The sequence below is a fragment of the Chiloscyllium plagiosum genome, unplaced genomic scaffold (genome assembly GCF_037043375.1).
Source record: "Chiloscyllium plagiosum isolate Xiang-an unplaced genomic scaffold, Cpla_swu_hap1 HiC_scaffold_32, whole genome shotgun sequence".
NCBI classification, from domain to species: domain Eukaryota; kingdom Metazoa; phylum Chordata; class Chondrichthyes; order Orectolobiformes; family Hemiscylliidae; genus Chiloscyllium; species Chiloscyllium plagiosum.
Genome location: NW_028270170.1, coordinates 12,479,598 through 12,492,049, shown reverse-complemented (window position 1 = coordinate 12,492,049; position 12,452 = coordinate 12,479,598). Strand labels below are relative to the sequence as shown.

General features: G+C 40.9%; 1 protein-coding gene across 1 annotated transcript in view; it reads right to left on the bottom strand.

Annotated features, from left to right (window-relative positions):
• Positions 1–11,621, bottom strand: part of rapgefl1 (Rap guanine nucleotide exchange factor (GEF)-like 1) — an 89,452-nt gene extending 77,831 nt beyond the window's left edge. Inside the window, exon 1 of the mRNA XM_087977797.1 lies at positions 11,484–11,621. The gene's annotated coding sequence lies outside the window, so the exon portion shown is untranslated. The remainder of the gene's footprint in view (positions 1–11,483) is intronic.
• Positions 11,622–12,452: the final 831 nt, after the last annotated feature.

Here is a 12,452-nt window from a genome sequence, read left to right as displayed (position 1 = left end):
GAAATAAAATATTGAGTAAGGAAATTAAAAAATGGTATTACTTTTTTTTGCAGAAGACAGAATGAAGCCTGATGTTTTCAGACCTTTCTCTTGTGTAGGACTGAAGACCAGGAAGGTCCCAGGCACAATCAAGGACTCAGTAGGTTAAATGCAGGCCAGAAAAAGATGGCCACAAGTGGCCTCAACACACTTGGGCCTGGGAGGGAAAAGAAAATACAACATCTCACATCTAGCCACTAGCCAGTGATACCAAACATATGCATGAATGCTAGATAAATATAGGCTCCAGCACAATGATATGGTGCAAATGCAGTCACCCAACAGTCCTATAGATTAAGAATAGTCATTGGATCAAGCGACTACAGAAACCTCTGCAACTGTATCCCCTGATGATTCAGTAGAGATGAGAAAAAGGGAAAAAAAGAAAAAGCATTAAAAAAAATTCATTTTGTCAGTCAGATCTTAGCCTCTTCCAAGTTCCACTATTCCAGTTTAAGTCTTGGAGTCAAGTCTCGCATTCTTGGTCTTTCCCCGATTAGCAACTCATGTCTCATGCTATTCGCAATCAGAACCTCCTCAATCCAACAGACTACACTGCCCCCAGCCACTCACTACTATATTCATCCAAATTAGTTCATGAACAGTTTTGACAGAGGGCCAGGCCACTTTAACCTTGCATTCTTCTCCCTTCCAATCCCCTCACCCTTTTAAAAAAAATTAATACAGGGGACGTGTGTTGCTGACTGGGCCAGCATTTAAGGCCCATCCCAAGTCACCCTTGACAAGATGATGATGAGCTGCCTTCTTGAACTCCTCCAGTCCATTTGGTGCAGGGACACCCACAATGCTTTTGTCAGGGAGTTGCAGGATTTTTGACCAAGTAACAGTGAAGGAGCAGCATCATGGGAGTCTGTAAAATCCATCCCCAGCCTTAGTGTGCTCCATATTCACACCATTCTCAGACTGAAGCAGTTTTTCCCTCAATTTTTATTGGATTTATCAGTGACCATCTTATGCTGCAAGTGGGAATTATGTATCTGTTGTCTCAAGACGTTCAACCACAATCAATGTACACCACATGCATTTTCCCCCCAACATGAATGAATCTGAATACAAGTGAATGAGATTTGATGGATCCTGCTGCACCATGTACAGACCTGTCTAACTAAATTAATACCAGGGTGTGGAATTTTGAAAAGGCAATTGAGAATTATGTTTTCTCCTAGTACTGTATACTAAGTCTTGACCCCTTTAAAGAGAAATGCATTGTTTACATATGTAATAGCATTTTTAGAATTTGGGTTTCAAAACAGAGGCAGATAGTTATTTGTTACTTCTGCAAAGGGTTTCTCAAAATAAAACAAGGTCAAAATCTTTCCAGAATGATGACCAAATCCAGCATATTGTCAGAAAGCAAGTGACAGCAGACTTAGAGTGGCAATGAACAATGTTTACGTGGCAAAAGTGAGGACTGCAGATGCTGGAAATCAGAGTTTAGATCAGAGTGGTGCTGGAAAAGCACAGCAGGTCAGGCAGCATCCGAGGAGCAGGAAAATCAACGTTTCGGGCAAAAGCCCTTAATCAGGAATGTTTACATGGTTGGGTGTACAATGGTTAGGGTAAATATGTAAGACCATTAGTTTTGTTTATAAGTTCAGAAGAATCTAAGACGTACATGTTTCAAAACATTCAGTGCAGAAGGCACCAGATTTGAGTTTAGAAGCAAATTTAGTTTTTCTCCTAGGAGGAGTTTATGTTAATTCAGGGAACCTGTCACTTTAGTGGAAAGGTTTAATTTGTGAATCTTCCAAACCAGGAGAGTTCAGTTAGAAATCTCTAAGTTATTACAATTGAGAAAATTTATATTTTCAGATATGTGGAAAAAATCATGTTGACAGGTAGAATTCATCACTTTGATTTGCTCTGTGTGAGATCGTTCTAACATTTTGATAGCTTGGTTTGTTTCTTCCTTTATGTAATACATTTTTATTCTCTTAAAGAAAAGCTGCAGTCGTGTGTAAATGTCTAATCACCATGTTAACGGACAAAAAGAAAACAGCAATCAAGCCAAATTTCATTGAGGGGACTGATTTGTCCAGCCACACCATTAAGTTGGATCAATCCACTCTTTATGTTCAAGTACACAGTACATGATACTGCCAGAAACCGCATCAATGACCTCCTATCAAAATAAAAGTCCTTACAAACTCAGCTCTGGAGGAAACTGTGACTGATATCAACCAGATGGAGAGCATTAAAGCCCTTGGAATTCAACTGAGGCCTTGAACTATGGTGGGCCTAACCTACACACTCCATGAGATTTTCATGGACTGCTGGGAACAGGGCAACATTGCACTGCAATACTGGAACCTTCTTCAGTTCTGAAGAGTCACAGTGGATTCAAAATGGTAACTCTGTTACTCTCTCTCTACCGATGCTGCCAGAGTTGCTGAGTTTCTCCTGTTTTTGTCTTAGTGCTCCACAGGATCTTTGTGACACTACTATCAACACTCTGTACAAAAACAAAGGAGGTAGAGCAAGACTATTCCAATGACTGTGGGATCATCATCCTTCCTATTACTGGGAAGATCCTGGCTGGACTACTTCTGAACTGACTTGAAACCATCATTGCAGAAAAAAACCTCCCACCCGAGAGAGCTGGTGTCATTTGAGATCCAATAGGTGCACCACAGACCTGGGCGTGCACTTAGACAAACAAAAAGAAAAGCATCACCAGCAAAACTAGGGCCAGTATGTTACTTTTTTTGATCACACCAAGGCATTCTGCACTGTGAGCAAAGATAGACTTTGGAAAATCCTTAAAATTCTTGGATGCCAACTCGGATTCCTGGCCATGGTGGAGCAATTTCACAACAATTAGTAGGGAGGAGTTGTAGAGTCATAGAGCACAGTAACAGACTCCTTTGGTCCAATCAGTCCATGCCGAACATAATCCCAAATTTAACTCGCCCCACCTGCTTAGCTCCTGGCTCATATCCCTCCAAATACTTCTTATTCATGTACTGATTCAAATGAATTTTAAATGGAATTGCAACCATGTCTACCATTTCCTTAGGAAGTTCATTCCACTCTCTGTGTAAAAGGTTTGCCCTTCTTAAATCTCTTTCCTCCCACCTTAAAAAAGTGCCCCCGAGTCTTGAAGTCCCCCAGCCTACAGTCAAGCAACAGAGACATCTCCGGACCCTTCTGAATGTCCCATGGCCCCACTGGAGCAGGGCTTTGACCTTATTCATCATCTGCATTGTCACAAAGCTATAGCAGTCAACAGAAAGTTTTAAAGAATGAATTTATGCAAATTCCCAGATTAATGGAGGTCTTTTTGATCTCAGTTGTCTTTGGGCTTACACAAAAATACAGGAAAATGCAACCACGAACTTCTTTATACTGACGCCTGTGCTCTCCTGATCCACAGCCAGTCAGACATGCAACACAAAACAAAATGTATAACTGAGGCTGCACATTGCTTCAAATGAAAAATCAGTTTAAGATATAAAGAGAAGCCTTGCATCAGCCTGGACTTGAAGAAGGATACAGACGGCAAAGCATTGGTATTGAATGAAACAAGCTCAATGCTGTCAAGCTATTGAATTATTTGGGGACAATCATTTGACACCACAAGGATTTAGGCCTGAACCAGGTCACAATGCACCTTTCTCATTCATGAGCCAATCAGTTAACTCTGATTTCTCTCCACAAATACTGCCAGACCTATTGAACTTTTTCAGCAATTTCTGTTTTGTTTCGGGTTTCCAGCATCTGCAGTTTAAATTCTCAGATACAGTGCTTCCCTGTCAGGATGTGCAATCTTTCAGGTGAGGCATTACTGAGTTCCTGTAAGCCCTCTCAGGTGGGTGTAAAAAATCCCATGGCGCAGTTTTGATGCAGATCAGTAGTACAAGCCAATTTCCATTAGCATCTGCAGTTCTTTCATTTTGTTTTGTTCAGTTTTTTTTTTCCTTTTTCAGTGATGAAAGCCCCAAGCTGTTTAATCTTTCCAGATAGATTCACAGTCTCAGCTCGGGTATCAACTTTGAAAATACGTTGAGCATCTGTTCTGTATTCTTTCTCCTTTGCTAGATATTGATCACAGTGATTTTACATTCTTTCTCGCTAAGCATCCACTGGCATTGAATAGTATTCAGACCCTCTGTATAAAGTAGTAGGTTAATTTAAAAAAACCTCCATCCACTTTCACAATTCCACACCTTAATACTAATTTATTTTAACAGGTCCATACATGAAACATCAAATTTCCCTCGCTTGATGTTCCTTTTATAAATTGGTATAGCAAAGGACATTAGCAAGACTATCATCCTTCATGAGCATTTGTTCATATCAATGATCCAGGTAGAGTAGAAAAATATTGCATCTGGTGTGCATTTATTGCATGGTTTATATTCTTGGGGCAAAAGAAAATTCCATGGGTTAGGAAATACCTTGGGGAAAGCAACGAAGCATTCTGACTGGCACCGAATCAGAGTGGCTTTGGACAGCAGGCTATTTAAGCCCATTGCGCCTGAACTGGTAAATCATTGTCTTTAATAACAGCCAGTCAATATTTTGCTTAATATATTAGTGTTTTACAAAGTTGATCAGCCAAACTGATTTTAAAAAAAACACACATGCCTCATTCCATTAATGTCGACTAGCTCACTTTCTATCCTATAGGACAATTTTATCATAGTTGGAATTTTGTAAAACTCTTTACATAAAAACTTCATTCATTAAGATACACCAGTGAACAACAAAATCTTGTTTGTGGCTCAGTTAGTCCCTCTGAGTCAGAGGTCCCACTCCAAGGACTCGAGAGCAAACAGTTCAGACTGCCACTTCAGCACAGCCCTGGGTAGAATACCTTTTTAAAAAAAAGACAGGATCATACAAATTCAGTATCCCATTCCCACTTTCTCTCCATACCCCTTCATCCCTTTAACCACAAGGGCCCCGTACAGCTCCCTGTTGAATATATCTAACGAGCTGGCGCCAACAGCTTTCTTTGGTAGAGAATTCCACAGGTTCATAACTCTGAGTGATGGGCAATCTTTCAGGTGAGGCATTACTGAGTTCCTGTAAGCCCTCTCAGGTGGGTGTAAAAGATTCCATGGCGCAGTTTTGATGCAGATCAGTAGTACAAGCCAATTTCCATTAGCATGATATAAATAGATTATCTACTTCCATTTGTAGGAGTTCTTCAGCGGGTCATGTACACGTTGGCTATTGTTTTGCCAACATTGAAACAGTGACGCCACTTCAGTGGCAGCAAACAGTTTTCAAACAGACTGCGATTGCGAAAGGCATGACTTAAATGTAAACTTGTCTTTCTAATGATACACAAGCATAGAAGTAATTTACGTACAGCATCCCAGATAGTGAAAACAGTGTCCAAGCACTGTATCTGAGAATTTAAAAAAAAACTACTACCCCAATACAATGCTTAGAATAATGAGCTTGTACTTACTGGAATTTAGAGGAATGAGTGGTTGCGATCTTGGCAAAGTCCATAACTGGGGGACAGTCTAAGAATAAGGGGTAAGCCAATCAGGACTGAGTTGAGGAAGAATTGTTTTCACTCAGAGTTATGAACCTGTGGAATTCTCTACCAAAGAAAGCTGTTGGCGCCAGCTCATTAGATATATTCAACAGGGAGCTGTACGGGGCCCTTGTGGTTAAAGGGATGAAGGGGTATGGAGAGAAAGTGGGAATGGGATACTGAATTTGTATGATCCTGAATTTTTTTAAAAAAGATTACTTTTAAATATATGCAATAGAAGGAAACGTCTGAATTGTGACATAAAGCAGCATTTGAGAGGTGATAGAAATTGAAGTATCTCAATGAGAGTATGAGAGACATGTAATTGATGCCAATTTTCGATATCTGCTCACTGTGGGTCAGAAGGTTCATTGCTTTTGGACAGAATACTACATCCCATTACTCACCATGGAACACTATGCTGCTGGCTAGAGGATATATCTAACTCTGCTGGATCTTCTAAACTGCAAACTGTAACAATCCCATCACCCTCCATTAATTGGAGGCAAAATATTCATATCTTGATGTATTCACCTTCCTTTAAAAGTCAATTAAAAGGTGTTTTTTAGTGAAAGTTTCACAATATATTGGAGCAACTGGCTTTTCTTTCATTTAACCATGTAAAATCACTCAAAAGGTGCAGCTATCGCAATATTTGCCGAAAAATGATGGGAGCACTCACAAAATTTGTAGAGAAAGGGGGACAAGTGCAAATACAGGTATTTATAACAGATTAAATTAATAGATAGCGAGTTTTGAGAATGTTTGTAGCTCTCATTAGTATCTTTACACACAGATGAGGAAAGACACCACTTGGACTGGGATAACACATCCATCCAAGGACAAGTCAAACAGAAACACGCACAAGAATTCCTAGAAGCACGGCATTCGGAACGGAACTCTATCAACAAACACACTGACTTGGATCCCATTTTCCACCCCCTGAGAAAAAGAACATGAAATGATATCACCAAAGGAAATGACATCAACAACCCAAGGAAACGTAAACACTAAATAAAAAGCAGGCCATACCACCAGTGCTTTACCGGAGGCTCACTGATGATGTTACCTAGTGTGGTGATGAAATATCTGAAAACAAACCTTCCAGCTCAGTGAGCAAATCTACATCCTAAATTAATAGATATTAATGGAATATCAAATTTAAACTGTGGAGGCCTGATAGCAATTTCTGTTAAAAAAAAAATTGCAAATGTGTCAAAAATATTTCATGAATATTCAGCAATGTAATGCATTTTCAGCTCTGCCAAGATATTATGCAGACATATGGAGCCTTTTATTGTAGGAGTTGTGAACCTAAACCCAGGTATGAGGGTGTTAAAAGAAACTCCTACTGGTACATGACAGCAGCAGTAAAAGATTGTGCATCCTGCTGATCTGGTGTCGCTTTGATTTTACTAAAAGCTTTTACAAGTGAGATTTTATACAGCTCTTTGTCAAGTTAAGTGCAATATTCAAACACAATAGGTCCTTCAGCCCACTGCATCAGTCAATAAAATCATGCTTGATGGGATTACTCCACGTTCTTACCTACACGATAACTTTTCACTCCCATGCTCATCAAGAATTGATCTATCTCTACCTTAGAAATTATTCTCTATATTCCTCTTCAGCCCTGATCAGATTAGATTCCCTACAGTGTGGAAACAGGCCCTTCGGCCCAACAAGTCCACACCGACCCTCCAAAAGAGAAACCCACCCCCCCTACATTCACCCCTGACTAATGCACCTAACACTAGGGGCAATTTAGCTTGGCCAATTCACCTAACCTGTACATCTTTGGACACAGGGAGAATGTCTGTGTGGAGTTTGCACAGTCACCCAAAGCTGTAATCGAACCTGGGTCCCTGGCACTGTGAGGCAGCAGTGCTAACCACTGAGCCACCGTGCCGCCCCAAACCCTAGCACCTTGTGGGCAACACACCCTTCTGGACTATCTCTTCTGGGGAGAACAATAAAGTTATAGAATCATAGGGCTGACCCTTTGGTCCAACTCGTCCATGTTGACCAGCTATCCTAACCTAATTGGTTCCATTTGCCAGCACTTGGCATATATCCCTCTAAACCCTTCTTATTCATATACCCATCCAGATGACTTTTAAATATTGGTAATCCACCACTTTCTCTGGCATATTCCATATACGCACCACCCTCTGCATGAAAATGTTGCCCCATATCAATACCCCTCCCTACAGTGTCCCCTACGACCATTATATTTCTTTTGTGTTCCCCCACCTGACTGGCTTCTTCAACACAATTGCATAACAAGTTTGCTCATTCAACTATAGACCCTGCTCTCATCCAGACCAGCTGAAAGAACCTCAAGCCTGTTGGACAATTGCAAAGGCTAAGGCTCCTACAGTCTGGGTTTCCCTCACCTATCTCATCTGCAGCCAAACGCCTCTGGCCCTGACACTTCACTCTGTCAGAAGACCCTATCCAAAGAGAAATATCCAGCTAACTTTGCCCCTCTATAAGGCGTCACAGATTCTGGAGCTTAACGTCCAGTTCACAAACACAGAGCCGAGGTTCCTGCAGCCACAGAGACTTACTGCAGACACAGTCTGCTTTGAATCACACTGGCATCCAGCAGCTCCCATTTCCCTGTAGTCACGATACATTACAGGCAGTAAAGTAGCATTACAAGAGTAGAGAAGGATGTGAGTCTCGGTAGGATATTCTTCAGAGGGGCAGTGTGGACTCGATGGGCCTAATGGCCTGCTGCAACACTGTAGGGATTCTCTGATTCCAAGTGGGAAAGTTACATGTGGAATTCCATATAAATAGGAAACTGTAGATTGGAATCATAGGAATTCAATGAAATTGGATATTCAGTAAGACAGATTTTGACGATTGATTGAATAAACAATAAAGAGAAAAATATTTCTGAGCGTCCTGTAGGTTTACAGAAGATTAATCTTCATATGGAAGTAGTCTATAAAATACTTTGATGTCTACGGAGAATTATTTGGCGTATAATCTTCCACGTTTAGATGAGATGCTAAAATAAGATCCCCTCTGCCCTGTCAGATGGAAGTATGAGATTCCTCGGTGCTATTTCAAAGCGCTGCTGGATTTCACCCTGATGTCTAGGCCAATATTTATTTAACAAAATATTTTTAATCAACGCATTTGGACATGTTATGAGACACCTCCAGGTCAGGTGGGAACTAAATCCAGACCTCCTGGCCCAGAGGCAGAAATATTATCACTACACCACAAGAACCATTCCCCCTCCCTGAAGTGGCCTATATTTATACTTCAACCAACGTTATCAAAACAGATCTGTTCATCATCACATTGACATTTGTGGGAGCTTACTGTGCATGGATATTCAGAGGTGTTTCCCACATTAGACCAATGATGGCACTTTAAGAATGCTTCATCAGCTGTCAAACACTTTTATGTCCTAGCATTGTGACAGCCACTGCAAAAATTGCAAATAATTCTTTGTCTGAAAACCTTGTGATGGTTTACTTGTGATACATAAAAGGAGGAAAAGAGATTGTATGTTTGCCAATTCATAGGAAATGTTCAATTTAGCATTGAGAGAAACTTACTTTAAAAGCACCTGCCTTGTAATTTCACAAATATGCTCAAACCAAAGGATGTATTTCTTAGTTCAAAGTGGCTCAATTCTTGGTACAATGCCCAAATTATCTCCATTCATTTTCTTTGCAACTGTCTCACAATTACTATCGTGTTAACATAATAACTATATTTAGTTTAACCTACTTAATGTAATTCATGAATTTACTTGGTGTACTTAATAGCTAAATAAATACACTGTCTGCACTCTAATTAATTTCTCATTATTTCTTCTTTAAAATGATAACGGGAATAAATTTTAAAACTCAGCCAGTTATTCACTGTAGTTAAAAATATATCTGCTTGAAATTAGCTTGCTTCAAATAGCTCCAGAGAAACAGCAGATGAGAGCTCTTTCATGAAATGCATTAATTGTTCATCTGACAATATCAATACTGGCAATTTGAACTCAAGAAGATTGACAAAACGACAAGGGTTGGACCAATGAGACAATGTCAATTGGCATCTCACAAATGTATGGGCAGTCAATGAATGGTGAACAATAATTCAAACACTGGCCAATTTTCCCCATCCCATCTCAGAGAACATTAAACAGGAGAAGACTATTCAGATCCTCAAACCTATTCTGAAATTTGAATTAGATCATGGCTGATCTGATCTTAACCTCCATCTACAACGTAGTTCCTTCCATCAACATCAATGCCAGATGAGAATAGTTCAATCTGAAATATGACACTGACACCAATTGTTAATATCACTATTACTGAACCAAGGACCCAATAGGCTGAATGAGCCAGCAAGGGACTTGTGCTGTTCCTTTTCAAGGGCACTCTTGCCCAGAACATGAACGTTGGCAGAGGTGAGAATGTGGCAGGATTCAGGCATAATTCACAAATCTAACGCCATTCCTGCCTCCAAGCTTGCCACCAGAGAGCACAGAAGTTTACTCTCACAAACTTGATTGAGTTTTTTGAAGACGTAACAAAGAAGATTGATGAGGGCAGAGCAGTAGATGTGATCAATATGGACTTCAGTAAGGCGTTTGACAAGGTTCCCCTTGGGAGACTGATTAGCAAGGTTAGATCTCACGGAATACAGGGAGAACTAGCCATTTGGATACAGAACTGGCTCAAAGGTAGAAGACAGAGGGTGGTGATGGAGGGTTGCTTTTCAGACTGGAGGCCTGTGACTAGTGGTGTGCCACAAGGATCGGTGCAGGGCCCTCTATGTTTTGTCATTTACATAAATGATTTGGATGCAAGCATAAGAGGTACAGTTAGTAAGTTTGCAGATGACACCAAAATTGTAGGTGTAGTAGACAGCGAAGAGGGTTACCTCAGATTACAACAGGTTCTGGACCAGATGGGCCAATGGGCTGAGAAGTGGCAGATGGAGTTTAATTCAGATAAATGTGAGGTGCTGCATTTTGGGAAAGCAAATCTTAGCAGGACTTATACACTTAATGGTAAGGTCCGAGGGAGTGTTGCTGAACAAAGAGACCTTGGAGTGCAGAAGGCGTTTGGTATGCTTTCCTCTATTGGTCAGAGTATTGAGTACAGGAGTCGGGAGGTCATGTTGCGGCTGTACAGGACATTGGTTAGGTCACTGTTGGAATATTGCGTGCAATTCTGGTCTCCTTCCTATCGGAAAGATGTTGTGAAACTTGAAAGGGTTCAGAAAAGATTTACAAGGATGTTGCCAGGGTTGGAGGATCTGAGCTACAGGGAGAGGCTGAACAGGCTGGGGCTGCGGCTGTTTTCCCTGGAGCATTGGAGGCTGAGGGGTGACCTTATAGAGGTTTACAAAATTATGAGGGGCATGGATAGGATAAATTCCTGGGGTCGGGGAATCCAGAACTAGAGGGCATAGGTTTAGGGTGAGAGGGGAAAGATATAAAAGAGACCTAAGGGGCAACGTTTTCACGCAGAAGGTGGTACGTGTATGGAATGAGCTGCCAGAGGATGTGGTGGAGGCTGGTACAATTGTAACATTTAAGAGGCATTTGGATGGGTATACGATTAGGAAGGGTTTGGAGGGATATGGGCTGAGTGCTGGCAGGTGGGACTAGATTGGGTTGGGATATCTGGTCGGCGTGGACGGGTTGGATCGAAGGGTCTGTTTCCATGCTGTACATTTCAATGACTCTATGACAAAGAATCCGGTTTCCTCCGGGTGCTCCGATTTCCTCCCACAGTCCAAAGATGTGCAGGTCAGGTGAATTGGCCATGCTAAATTGCCCATAGTGTTCATCAGAGGGAAATGGGTATGGGTGGGTTACTCTTTACTGAAGTTGTACAAGGCCTTACTGTGATCACACCTGGAGTATTCTATACAGTTTTGATCTCCCTACTTAAGATATACTTGCCATTGAGGGAGTACAGTGACTGTTCATAGATTCATTCCTGGGATGGCAGTATCTGTCCAAGGAGTAGAGATTGGGTTAACTAGTCCTGTATTCACTGGACAGGTTGGACCGAAGGGTCTGTTTCCATGCTGTACAGCTCTATGACTCTAACTCTATGGGGAGGGAGACAAAATGAGAAAACACGACCATGTTTCATGAATAAAACATATTTGTTGTAAGGCTCTAAAATGCAGTATTTATCTCCTTTTCACCCAAGAATAAATAGTCACACAGTTTTCTGAAAGGGACATCATTTGCTTCACACAAATTATTTGGCACTGGCAGATCTGACAATAATTGTATAATTCCCTTGACATTCTTGCTCATATGAAAAGGTCATCCTCATCATAGAAAGTCATCAACTCACAAAGTATGGATTGCATTGATTGAATGCAATAGCATCCTTAAGCTCTCCCTTTTCTCATGATGATAATACTCCCCAGAGGTTAGACATGTGATTCAGTACCAATACACAGTGGCTGTGATATCTAGGGCAGTGGTGAGGAAGCACATGTTCCCCGTGGAGTTTCTAGGAGTGACGGGGGCACGTTATTGTTCACATTTCAAATTGATTCAGCGCAAAACCAGCTAACTGCATCATTATTAAAAATGTTGCCTGGCTGATATTACAGTACTTCTCGGGAATATAACCACCTCTGCAGACCCTGTTTCTTTCCTTCAGGCTAAATGGCACAGTTCAGAGGATGAGCTACATAGACTTCAATGAAGTATGTATAATGAAGGGAGTGCCCAGAATTATTGCCAAAGGCATACTTCAAGGAGTGCTCAATAGAGGCACCAGATATAAAACAGACAAGAAAGATTTAATTTTTTTTATATCTCTGTCAAAACCCACTGAACAGCAAAAAAAAGCATTATCCTCAAACCCCATTAATAGAGAAACAAAAGTAGTCATTTCTTTGAAGGGTT